The sequence below is a fragment of the Meles meles genome, chromosome 7, assembly GCF_922984935.1.
Source record: "Meles meles chromosome 7, mMelMel3.1 paternal haplotype, whole genome shotgun sequence".
NCBI lineage: Eukaryota > Metazoa > Chordata > Mammalia > Carnivora > Mustelidae > Meles > Meles meles.
The window spans coordinates 73,528,054-73,541,356 of record NC_060072.1 but is presented as its reverse complement, the minus strand read 5'-3'; the positions used below and the strand labels follow the sequence as shown (position 1 = coordinate 73,541,356).

At 50.0% G+C, this 13,303-nt stretch overlaps 1 protein-coding gene and 1 pseudogene across 5 annotated transcripts in view; one reads left to right on the top strand and one right to left on the bottom strand.

The window, feature by feature from the left end:
• LOC123946625 (cationic amino acid transporter 3-like) overlaps nt 1–13,303 on the bottom strand; it is a 245,849-nt gene that overhangs the window by 36,137 nt on the left and 196,409 nt on the right. For 3 of the 5 annotated variants that reach the window (XM_046012215.1, XM_046012216.1, XM_046012212.1), the window contains exon 1: nt 5,163–5,290. The exons of 1 other annotated variant lie outside the window; for it this stretch is intronic. The gene's annotated coding sequence lies outside the window, so the exon portion shown is untranslated. Of the gene's footprint in view, nt 1–5,162; nt 5,291–13,303 lie in introns of those variants that run through there. One more of the 5 variants, XM_046012213.1, reaches the window with a different exon arrangement.
• Nucleotides 6,891–8,375, top strand: LOC123946365 (annotated as a pseudogene).

The following is a 13,303-nucleotide window of genomic DNA, read 5'->3' as shown; positions in this document are numbered from 1 at the left end:
GATGTCCATTATCACCACTGCTATTCAACATAGTACTAGAAGTCCTAGCCTCAGCAATCAGACAACAAAAGGAAATTAAAGGCATCCAAATCGGCAAAGAAGAAGTCAAACTATCACTCTTCGCAGATGATATGATACTATATGTGGAAAACCCAAAAGACTCTACTCCAAAACTGCTAGAACTTGTACAGGAATTCAGTAAAGTGTCAGGATATAAAATCAATGCACAGAAATCAGTTGCATATCTGTACACCAACAACAAGATAGAAGAAAGAGAAATTAAGGAGTCAATCCCATTTACAATTGCACCCAAAACTATAAGATACCTAGGAATAAACCTAACCAAAGAGGCTAAGAATCTATACACAGAAAATTATAAAGTACTCATGAAAGAAATTGAGGAAGACACAAAGAAATGGAAAAATGTTCCATGCTCCTGGATTGGAAGAATAAATATTGTGAAAATGTCTATGCTACCTAAAGCAATCTACACATTTAATGCAATCCCTATCAAAATACCATCCATTTTTTTCAAAGAAATGGAGCAAATAATCCTAAAATTTATATGGAACCAGAAAAGACCTCGAATAGCCAAAGGAATATTGAAAAAGAAAGCCAAAGTGGGTGGCATCACAATTCCGGACTTCAAGCTCTATTACAAAGCTGTCATCATCAAGACAGCATGGTACTGGCACAAAAACAGACACATAGATCAGTGGAACAGAATAGAGAGCCCAGAAATAGACCCTCAACTCTATGGTCAACTAATCTTCGACAAAGCAGGAAAGAATGTCCAATGGAAAAAAGACAGCCTCTTCAATAAATGGTGCTGGGAAAATTGGACAGCCACATGCAGAAAAATGAAATTGGACCACTTCCTTACACCACACACGAAAATAGACTCCAAATGGATAAAGGACCTCAATGTGAGAAAGGAATCCATCAAAATCCTTGAGGAGAACGTAGGCAGCAACCTCTTCGACCTCAGCCGAAGCAACATCTTCCTAGGAACAACGGCAAAGGCAAGGGAAACAAGGGCAAAAATGAACTATTGGGATTTCATCAAGATCAAAAGCTTTTGCACAGCAAAGGAAACAGTTAACAAAACCAAAAGACAACTGACAGAATGGGAGAAGATATTTGCAAACGACATATCAGATAAAGGGCTAGTATCCAAAATCTATAAGGAACTTAGCAAACTCAACATCCAAAGAACAAACAATCCAATCAAGAAATGGGCAGAAGACATGAACAGACATTTCTGCAAAGAAGACATCCAGATGGCCAACAGACACATGAAAAAGTGCTCCACGTCACTCGGCATCAGGGAAATACAAATCAAAACCACAATGAGATATCACCTCACACCAGTCAGAATGGCTAAAATTAACAAGTCAGGAAATGACAGATGCTGGAGAGGATGTGGAGAAAGGGGAACCCTCCTCCACTGTTGGTGGGAATGCAAGCTGGTCCAACCACTCTGGAAAACAGCATGGAGGTTCCTCAAAATGTTGAAAATAGAACTACCCTATGACCCAGCAATTGCACTACTGGGTATTTACCCTAAAGATACAAACATAGTGATCCGAAGGGGCACGTGTACCCGAATGTTTATGGCAGCAATGTCTACAATAGCCAAACTATGGAAAGAACCTAGATGTCCATCAACAGATGAATGGATAAAGAAGAGGTGGTATATATACACAATGGAATACTATGCAGCCATAAAAAGAAATGAAATCTTGCCATTTGCGACGACGTGGATGGAACTAGAGGGTATCATGCTTAGTGAAATAAGTCAATTGGAGAAAGACAACTATCATATGATCTCCCTGATATGAGGACGTGGAGAAGCAACATGGGGGGTTGGGGGGTAGGAGAAGAATAAATGAAACAAGATGGGATTGGGAGGGAGACAAACCATAAATGACTCTTAATCTCACAAAACAAACTGGGGGTTGCTGGGGGAAGGTGGGATTGGGAGAGGGGGAGGAGACTATGGACATTGGGGAGGTTATGTGCTATCATGAGTGCTGTGAAGTGTGTAAACCTGGCGGTTCACAGACCTGTACCCCTGGGGATAAAAATACATTATATGTTTATTAAAAAAAAATTTTTTGGAAGGGGAGGTGAACCATAAGAGACTATGGACTCTGAAAAACAACGTGAGGGTTTTGAAGGGTCAGGGGTGGGAGGTTGGGGGAACAGATGGTGTGTAATGGGGAGGGCACGTTTTGCATGGAGCACTGGGTGTTGTGCAAAAACAATGAATACTGTTACGCTGAAAAAATAAATAAAATGGAAAAAAAAAGATACAGATGTAATGAAAAGAAGAGCCATCTGTACCCCAATGTTTATAGCAGCAATGGCCACAGTCACCAAACTGTGGAAAGAACCAAGATGCCCTTCAATGGACGAATGGATAAGGAAGATGTGGTCCATATACACGATACAGTATTTATGCCTCCATCAGAAAGGATGAATACCCAACTTTTGTAGCAATATGGACGGGACTGGAAGAGATTATGCTGAGTGAAATAAGTCAAGCGGAGAGAGTCAAGTATCATATGGTTTCACTTACTTGTGGAGCATAACAAAGAACATGGAGGACATGGGGAGATGGAGAGGATAAGGGAGTTGAGGGAAATTGGAAGGGGAGATGAACCATGAGAGACTATGGACTCTGAAAAACAACCTGAGGGATTTGAAGGGGCAGGGAGTGGGAGGTTGGGGAACCAGGTGGTGGGTATTGGGGAGGGCATGTATTGCATGGAGCACTGGGTGTGGTGCAAAAACAATGAACACTGTTACGCTGAAAAGAAATTAAAAAAAAAAAAAAGAAAGTGATGGATACATAGATGTCAACATTGATAATCATTTTCTTTTCTATTTCTCCCTATGATTCTCTACTCCATTTTCTGAATCCTGAATCCTGCCATCACAGAGCACCTAATAAAAGTTCTTAGGAGAAATCACTAGAACATAATCTACCTGCCTGTCCATCTCATTTTCCAAACTACAGCTATAATGTAGGGGAGCACTGATCCACAGTTGTTTTTTTTTCCAAGAAGTCTTACTAAACAGCTTTGTTTGTTTGTTTGTTTTTAGATTTTTTATTTATTTATTTGACAGAGAGAAATCACAAGAGAGGCAGGCAGAGAGAGAGGGAGAAGCAGGCTCCCCGCTGAGCAGAGAGCCCGATGTGGGACTCGATCCCAGGACCCTGAGATCATGACCTGAGCTGAAGGCAGCGGCTTAACCCACTGAGCCACCCAGGTGCCCCTAAACAGCTTTGTTTTTCACCCAAATCCCTCCTTTCCTTGTAAGCACAGAATCCAGAAATCCATCTAGTGATCCCAACCATCACCATACTCTGTGTCTGCTGTTAGACTAGGAGTTGTGAGTGTTCAGAGCCCACGGCTCCTCCTTCCATGAACCTCCTCCCAAAACACACTCTCAGTAATACACTGCACACAATGTGGCTTAGGAAAGAGCAACTATCTTTCTGGATACCTTCCTTCATATCTTTACGTGTGTCCTTCTGTCCTCCTGTGAAAGGACTTGGCTATCTGTATCTCTCCATCCTGTCTCACCAGGCTTGGCCTGCTTCTGAAATAGCCCTCGGTGGCTGCTCCACACCACCAACTCCTTTGGAAAGTTAATTGTTTTGTTTTGTTGCAGGAAAGATACCAGATGATCTCAATCATATGAAAGTTGTGTTCACCTCAAAGTCCTGAGCTCTTCTCTAAATATATATCCATACGACTTGTCCACCAAGAACCACCTGCCTCACCCTGGCTCAGGCAACATAATCTACAACAAAGAGCCTCTGACACCACTTTTTATGGGACACTGTGAATCCCTCTTCCTAGTTCTTTCCTATCCCCACTCTGCTTTGTGATTTCTGCGATAATCAGAGAAAAAAGGGATGAGTATAAACCAAATGAATATCATCCAAAAATCCTATTTTTCAATTTGGAATATACTTGGTGTAGAAATTGGCCTTTCTATATGTTTTGCTTCAACTAAGGTTAAGATGAATCTGCCTTCTGGAAGCACATAACACATATCAATTGATAATGGAGAAAAGCAGCCCAAGAGCTGCTAGAGGGCGAGAGAAGGACAACCTAGAAATCAACATTGGCCACATGTAATAAAAAACACAGGTGTCCTGCATGGATGTGCAGTGTTGTCTGGCCTTCTGGGGTTGGGGTGCTGCCCGCAGTGTACATGGCAGTCTGGAGGTGGGGAAGGTGGAGAACCATTTAAGGTCCAAGAGCCTTCGAAATAAAAAGGGTTTCAAATATGTTAGGGATAATAGCAAACCACCTCTTGGTGACTCAGAGTTTTAATGACCACAAGGCAGCCACAGCCCAGGGGACCTTGGTAATCTTTCCTCCTAGCCCAACCTTGTCTATAATCAATCCCCACCTAACTTTTCAAAATTAGGTAAGAAATGCACGGAGATTTTTTCAACAAGTATAAAAATACATATTTAGCTCCTTGATCCTGGAGGGAAAAAACCCTCAAATCCTCTCTGACAATGAGGGACCACCTTATCACACTGGGCCTGCTATTCTGCAAAGCGCATACCGATGTCCTCCCTAAGAAGATAAGACACAGAGACTTTCAGAATCTCCAGTGAGAAACAAAGTAAAACACGAAGGAGGCAGCAAAGACCAATGAAAAAAATCTTCATTCATTCCATGAACATGTCAAAACATACTATGTGCTGGGCCCTGTGGAAAAGACAAAGATGAAGAAAGGAAGCTCTGCACCAGGTGAGCAAGGAAAGGCCACCCAGGAGGGCAGGTCAAAGAGGTGGGGAGGACACTGGAGGAGAAGCACCAAGAAATAACCTCCCCTAACTCATATTTTGCTCATCAGAGCTGAGAACCTTTCTGGGCTGGAGGAGAATATATAGGCTACCAAATCCTTCTGATCCAAATAAACCTACCTGCCATTCCCAAATGCTCATGGTACTGGTCTAACAACCCACAATCAAACTCTAGCTCTCGTGCCATAAAATAACCTCTGCTCAAACCCACAGGACTTCTATAGCCAGTGGCATTCCTAGCCCAGCCATCTTCCTCCCTGGAGGAAGATTTCCTCCAACATTTCACAGTTTCCTGCCAACTCTATAAATAGAAGAAATCACTTACCCATGGGCTTTCTCTGTCTCAGAGGAGAAACAGGAAGAAGATGCAAGCCAAACGCAGGGACAGGGAAGGAGCTTGGCCAAGCACAGCCAGGACTTGGAGGAGAGCTCAAAGGGTGCGTTCAGGGAGTTGAGGCCCTGGGATGAAAGGTCCTCCTGGAGGAGGGGACTCAGGGGTATGAGTACTAACAAGGCTGGGCCTCAGGGAGTTGGGACCAAAGTGCAGAAGGGGACTGGGAAGGATGTGAAAGTAGGAAGGAGGTGGTTTAGCAGGAATCCTGGAGCAAGGATAAAGGTCGTAACGGAAGACCAGTGGGGCCCTGCATGGGTGAGGTGGTGGACTGAGGCTTAAATGGGACTTTGTTGGGTGATGTTTTTAGCTGTGAATTAAGAAGTAAAAAACTTTCCAAGGTCCTGGGTGTGGAGGAGGTCTAGCTGGTAGGAGGAGAGTGTGGGGAGCCTGGTGGAGCCCGGCCTGTGGTGGCTTGTAGGTCAGTACCAGATCCAGTGAAAGAGCCCACTCAGCAGTCCTGTAATCAAGCACAGAAGCACCTCCCCTCACCCAGCTGCCTCTCCCAGCATCTCCTACAGGTTCCTCTATCACCACCATCCATCCTGGCCCCTCAGCCACATTTCCAATCACACCAGGAATAAAACTAAAAGGAACTTGTCTTAAGCTTCACCACGACGGATTTCCTGAGACAGTCACTCAGCGTTCACAGCATATTCTGACTGAATGAGCATCAGCCTTGCACTGGAGGAAGTAAACATGTGGTCCTGCCTGCAGAGCTTCCTGCTCCAGACAATCATAATGAAGAGACCCCAGGACCCTGAAACAGTGATCAAAGGAAGGTTCTTCCTCTTTCCCAGAATGTTAGTCTTCAAACAGAAGCAAGACTTCTTAGAGGTGGAGAAGGCTGAAACTTCTTAGAGACCCAGGGCTGAATGCACTAGTGATGGGCCCACAGTCCATGGGTCACAAGGAAAGGGGCAGCATTGTCTCTACTTGACACTGCTGACACGCCTCTAAACCCTCAGTTCTGTGCCTCAAAGACTTGGGGTGGAGGTAAGGGGAGGGGAGAGGAGGTCAACAGCTGGTTCCTAAAGGGACAGAGTCTATACTAACTATACTAAAACAGAACATTGAACTTGGAGCAGAAAGAGGCGTTTCAGATCTGAGGAAGAATCACCAATTGAGGAAAACCTACCAATCACACTGACTGTGTCCTAACACATCTGCAGGAGACAGACAGGGGCAATAACTGAGCTACTCCTGTGTTTCAGGTGTTATTTGGGTAGGGGATGAGTGGTCCAGTCAAGACTACAGAGCCAGAATTCCTAGAGGCAAAGGAGACAGGCAGGACTGGAAGGAAGGCTGTCATGACAGAACAGAAGGGGAAAGATATCTGGGTGTTTGATCTTGTCTGTTCCAACAGTCCTAGGCTGTATCCCCTGCCTCAGCTGGGACTGATGTGCACCTGCTTGAGGGCAAGAAGGGCAGATGCAGGGGAGGGTCTGTCTATCTGTACATCTTGTCCCCAGAGCAATGCCTTCTCCTTTCTCCCTGTGCTATTCGCTGCCTGCTGGGTAGAGGGTGGGAGACAGGGGGGAAGACCAGGACCCCCAGTCACCAGGGAATGAAAAGAACTGGCCCAGACTCTTCTTTCTGTATCTTCCACTGGCCAACTGCTGTGGGTTGGCAGCCTGGAGGCCCTAGGGCCTTGCATTAGGCATGACACAGCCCAACGGTTCAGGAGTGGTGCCTTGAGCCTTGGCCCTACAGGCCACATGCCTCAAGTCCCTGCTGAGCCCCGGAGACCCCACATTAGCAGAGTCCCTGATCCCTCTGTTCCCTTGTAGTCTACTGCCCACCCCACAGCCCCATGGAGAGGGATGCCTCCTGAACTCCTTCTAGCCCCCTCAGGAACATGCTTAGACCCCCTGCAAGCTGGAGCTGAGCTCCAGAACCACTTCTTTGTCTCTCAGGGCTGTTTCAGAGTCCATTCCAGGCAGTGCCAGCGCCCTCAACCACACCCCAGCACCAAGGTGGAGATTCTCAAGGTGGCCTTGCTCCTGGTTCTCCCTGCTGCTCAGGAGTCCGCTGCCATCTCTGCTGCCCTTAGTGTTGTACCCCTGGTCCAGCTGGCCCCACAGTGGACACAATGCTCTGAAGGGTCTCCCGCCTCACCCACTGGTGTTGTTGCCCGCTCTATAGGCCGCATCCATCTCTGCCACCACCATCACGGCAGCCACCACCGTCGCCTTTGTAGCCACATCCAAACGGTCGCCATCACCGGGCTCTCATCCTTCTGGGAGAAAAAGATGAAGAGCAAGGGCCCTACATGTGCGCCCTGTGCACCAAGGAGTTCCAGAACAGCTGTAAGCTCCAGAGGCAGAGGCTATCCACCCAGTTGCCAAGGATGGCCAGGTCCCCTGGTTGCTATGGAGATGCCCAGCATGGCGCCCCTGAGCCTCCTGAGGACCTCAGCTGAGCAGAGACACCTGGGGAAGGGCAGACAGTGTTGTGGGGAGTGGAGAGGCTGCAGTGACACATGGTGCACAGGTGGCAGGCGACTGCGACCATCTCAGGAGGACACACTGGGGGAGCACACCTTTGAGAGGGGCAGCAAGCCTTCCGCGGTGTCATTCATCTAAATCCTCAGTAGCTATGGCCTTGGACTAGGAGCTCTGCCCATGCACGCAAGTACGAGGACCCTGTGAGCTACCACGAGGGCGCGCAGGACAGGAGGCGCAGTTCACAAGCCCTACAGCCTCTCGCAGGGTGGCCAGAGCTTCCTCTCAGCAGTCACGCTCCACAGTGCCCTCCACAGACGGCCCTTCACCTGTGACATGTGTGACACCTTTTGCTCTGAAGGACCTACTGCAGCACACCCGGTGCCACACGGGGAGAAGGTGCAGTGTCTTGTGTGTGGCAAGACGCCAAGCACGGCTTCCGTTTCCAACCACACGCAGGAGCTCTGCCAGGATGTCACCCTGTCTGTGAATTCTGCAGCAAACGTACCCCTGAGTTCTGTCCTAGGACAGCAGTGGTGAAAGGGGCCCAGCAGACCTGACCCCACACACCTGTCCCCTCAGCTGTGCTGAAGCCCCCTGGACAGTGAGCACGGGTACCAAAGACAGGAGCGGCCACTGCCCTTGCCCCTCTCTTCTCTATACCCCTGCCCTGCCCTTCCAGGTCTGTGAGCCTTCTCCATGATGCTCCTTGCTCCCCTCCTTCCTCACCCCTCCCACTACTGTCTGTTAGTTCCTGGGGAGTTACTACTTTTGTTTCTTACCAGGGGGAGAGACAGGCGAAAGGAGGGGAATCCTAGATTCTGTCCCAAATGGGGAAGGGATAAGATTGGAGAAGGGGAGAAGCAGGGAAGACAAGGGTACAATCTGCAGAAGGTGGGGATGTTTGGGGTCAGGCTCTAGACAAAATAAGGAGCCACTAGAGCCAGAAGCAGGATAAGAGACAGAATTTTAGGGTAAATAGTGAATCCAGACACTTTTGGACCTTCTTGAAAAAGGACAGCCTAGACCTTCTGTGACCTCCATCCCCAGTCCCCCTCACTCCATCCCTGAACTTTTCTTTTCATCCAGTTCTCACAGGATATAAGCTCTGTCCCTAGCCATGTCATTTTGTTCCCATGTCCCCTGCATTTTCCCACACTTTATCCCTCCTATTGTATGGAACGATTATAATAAATCTAAATTTTTTAAAAAGAAGGAAAATACTCAGCCAAGCCTGGGGGTATGCAAAGGATGCAGAGTTGGGGCCAGAAGTCTCTCCTGGAGGAGGGGAACAGAATAGGTGGAACTGGCAGGTGGAGCCCACCCAGGTGATGTCACAGGAAGTGTCTGCACCTTGGTGGGGGGAGGACGGGAGAGTGGAGAGGAAGGGGGTGTGAGGCAGAGATATGGGGAGAAGCTGAGAGACACAGATAAGAGAAGCAGGGAGCTGGGAGGGAAGGCAGAGAGGGACCAGGGGTTGGGGAGCACAGGACACAGACAGGAGGAGATGCGGAGGAGACACTGACAGGCTACAGGGTGAGACTCAGGCAGATGTGATGGGAAGAGAGACCCCCCAGACACTGAGGGAGGGGCGCAGGGAGGGGGACAGCCAGAAGGGTGATCTGAGAGCAGACCCAATCCTGGGATATCTCAGACCACAGAATATCTTGGATAGGGAGGGTGGAGAGGCAACGTTCCAGAGAAGTGCTGCAGAGAAGACCTGGGCACAAACCCCCAAGGTTCATCCCACCTGCCTCCCTCCTCTCCCCTTCATCCTGGTGCCCCAGTCCAGCTGTTGACTTTCTCCCAGCTCAGCTGTCTCCTGCCTGGCGTAGAGTTGGCTGGTCCTGCTTCAGAAGCAACAGAGAGAGCTTCTCCTTCTCTTCTCCAACCCTGCCCTGCTGGGTTTCCCCTTCTACACACCTTCCTGACTCCCCTCCTCCAGGCAGCCTTCCCTGATGAACTCACTGGTTCTGATACTGAATTTGCCCTGCTCCTATGCACCTGTGGGTGTGTGCTGGGTAAGTGTCACTGGGTTACTCTGCATATGAGTGGGCAGGGAGGCAACTGTCATCTCCCTAAGGGCAGGACCCCTTGACCCAGTATTTCAGACAAATGTCAGCCCCCACCCCCAACCATACTAGGCTGAGGATGTTCCTGGGAACACTGCTACCTGGTTGTAGCAAACACAGAAAAATGACACAGGGCTCCAGCAGCCACCAGGAATATCCCCTTCTGTCACAGGCTGCAAGTGTCACTTTCACAATGACCTTCAGAGTCATGTGGGAGAAGGCACATCCTCCACTGTGTCTTCCCACATCCACCTCGTTTTCCCCTGGAAATACTGCTTCTCAGCGGGATCCTCACCCCTTCTCCAGCGTCGGGAACATTGGGCCTGCCCTAAAGGACACCCATGTGGCCCTGGTGAGGAGGCTCAGAGTTGCCCTGCAGTCTGGGAAGGGGTCCTCATAGGGGAAGCCATCATGAGCCAGTCTTCTGCAGGGGACATTGTTGGCACCACTGGGAAGAAGGTGGCATTCAGGGGGACAGGCTCACTGTACCGAAACCAGGAGAGAGGGACAAGGTCACCCTGTGAAGCATGCACGGCCACCTGCCCACCTCACCCCGGGGTTCTGTCAGCCCAGCCCAGCCCTCTGGGGAGACAGGAGCCCTGCTTGCCTCCCCCCTGGCCCTGATCTGCTTCTCCACAGTGCTGCCTCTCCTATCCTCCTCTCCCTCCTGCAGTGAGAGGTGCCCTCCCTCCTCCTGTCTCTCCTGCACCCCTGTCTCCAGCAGTTTCCTTCTCCACCTCTGTCTCTCTCTATCCTCTGTACCTTTCTCTGCTCCCTTCCTCACTCTCAGCTTCTCTCCCTCTGATCTCAGTCTGGGCTCTGCCATTTCTTTCCCAGCTCAGTCTGTCTCTAACCTGCATCTGACTTCTGTCCCCCTGCCCCCCTACTGATCAGAGCAGGGGCTGCAGAGGGAGGGGATATGAGGGGTTCCTTTAGCACTAGAGGACTATGACTTTGTGACAAGAGCTCTGAACTGCTGGGTTAAACACACACACACACACACACAGGATTCTCTCTGTGTACGCTTCTCTGGCAGTCTACTCACCCTGGCCTCATGTCGATGGATCTGTCTTAGGTTCTGGGTCCATGGCTTTCCCACCCCCTGAGCCTGGGTCCAATCTGTGTCTCTGTGTCCCTGTCTCTGCTACTGTTAACCTTGCATTATCTCTCTGCATCTGTCTTGGATCTTCTGCTCTGCTCTGTGGAGGCTCCTCTCTTTCTTCTCCCTTGTCGTCTTCTGTCTCCTGGTCTTTCCATTACACTGCTCACTGTCTGTCCCTCTTGACTGTTTATGGGTGCTTTGGAATCTCCAGTGTGCCTAAACTGGCTCTGCCTTCTTGGTCCCAGTCTGTAGGTCGTGGCTACAGTCTGGGTCCTTTCTGTCCCTGTCACTATATCAGTCTTCCTCCTTCTCCTCTTCTACCCCCAGAGAGGCCTCCTTTATCAGAGCATGGGCTGGGGGTGAGGGCTCAGAGGGGATGCAGCAGGCAGCTCTTTGTGTGGAGGATGGATGGCTGACCATCTAGGGGACAGCACGGCTCCACTTCAGCACTCTGCTCCTCACAGAACATTCTCCAGGACTCCGGATGCATGTCTGCTCCTTGTCTGCTATGCTGCCTGGTCAAGCCCTGAGGCTTGGCCCTGACCTGCCCCAGTGCATCCAGTGGGAACCACTGAAAATTCTGGGAGGACACTCCAGGTCCCCTCAGTCAGATATCTCTGCATCTTGAGCATTCTGAGAAGAGGAGTAAGGTCAGGGGGTTGGCTCCCTGGTGATGCTTGCTGAGGGGCTAGGGGGGTTGTGTGCACCACAGAGAGTCTGGGAGCTCACTCTGCATCCCACAGGAGAAGTGTGCAGTGTCCCCCTGCACCCCTCAGGCAGACACACCTGGTGGACCCAGGCCAGGGAGGAGCTCTGACAGGTCTGCAAGCACAGGAAGGGAAACAGAAACTACGTGCATCTCTCCTTTACCCCTCTGGCACATGTAACCCTTCCCTGCCCAATGGAAACTCTAAATGAAATCGTTGGCTCCTATTTCACCAGGTGTCCCCAAATAGGGCCCTAAATCAGTGGGGCTCAGTCCCTTCCAATATTTCTCCCCACCCCCACCCTCACCCCCACTGACTCACCCTCAGTGCCGCAGGATCTGCCCCCAGGACAGTGTCTCCTGCCAAGCTCTCCCAGCACCTCAGTGATCATTGGACCCCAGCTCAAATCCCAGTCATCCCACCTTCTCCTCCTATCTCATTACCTGTTGCCCCTCCTTCATCCTCTCCCCCCTCCTTGCCCATCCAATACAGATTGGTCGCCTTGGGGTCTCTCTAAAGACAGGCAGTCACTAATGAGCACTGAGCACTAGAAGAGGATTGGATTTGATTTGGCAGAGCAGAGCCAAGGGCAGCCTGGTCGGGGGACAGGACTCCAGAGCTAGAGATAAGGAGTCCTGCCAGCACCTGCCACACAGGCCATCTCCCTCCAGCATCCCTGTGTACTTCCCCCTGGCTCCTGCCAGTCCATCCCCTGCTGAGGCTAATGGACTGAGCTCAAGTGTGAACTCACAAAAGCCTAGAATCTTAATGCCTGGTCTGCTCCCGGCCCATTTTCTCCAGGACTGTAACCCCTGCCGCTTTCTTTGAAAACTCCTGATGACCCAGGGCTTTAAGTTTGTAGATGGAGCCCAAGGAAAGAGAATTTGCTCTCTCTGCTCAATCTCTTCATCTCAACCCTTTGTCTCCACCGCCCATCCCCCAAATCACAATTTAACACTTTGGGCAATGGCAAAGAGGGTGAAATATCAGGAAGACGTTCCTAGCCTTCAGGAGATCCTGAGTGCCTCCAGAAATCAGAGATTGGGAGAAAGATGGACTTGGGAGGCCAAAGATCTCTTTTCCTGATAAATGCCATTTCCACCAGGGGGCAAGGGACAATTGGTGTAATTCACAGAAGTAAAGTCCATTTTCCATGGACAGCCCTGTGGAGGCTGATTAACCCTTCATGTCCATCTGATGCCCCAGGCACAGTGCTCCCTTGGAACATCAGGGCTACAGTCAGCAACAATAAAGATTATATGGGAAATGTGACCTGTAAAGGGTCAAGAGGCAAGGTGGACCAGGAGAGGACACAGTGCAGGAGACAGTTGTAGGACAGGGATTGCTGTGCTAAGCGGTCAAGGGAGAGATTTCATCACTCTATGAACACTGAACCATCCCTCAAGGAAATCCCACTAGATTCTGTGCTCAGAGCTGGAAGCAACCCAGCCCAACCTCACCCAGATAAGCATCCCCTGCAGGTGCCTGAGGCTAGGGGGGAGCAGAGATCCCACCCCTACCCCTGCTGCTCAAGAGGACTCCTCAGCTCCTCTCCAGAGTCAGGCCTCAGAATGACTGGGAAGTGACTCAGGAGGTCCTACCCTCACCTTCCTGGGACCTTCCAAGGACCATAAAAACACAACCTTTACTTGCTACATCCTCCCAGACGCTGACTGCTGGGGAACTGCTATCTGCTTCCCCTCCTCCCAGTGGGATCCTCCAGTCCTCCTTCCAGACAGCTGGTCACCCT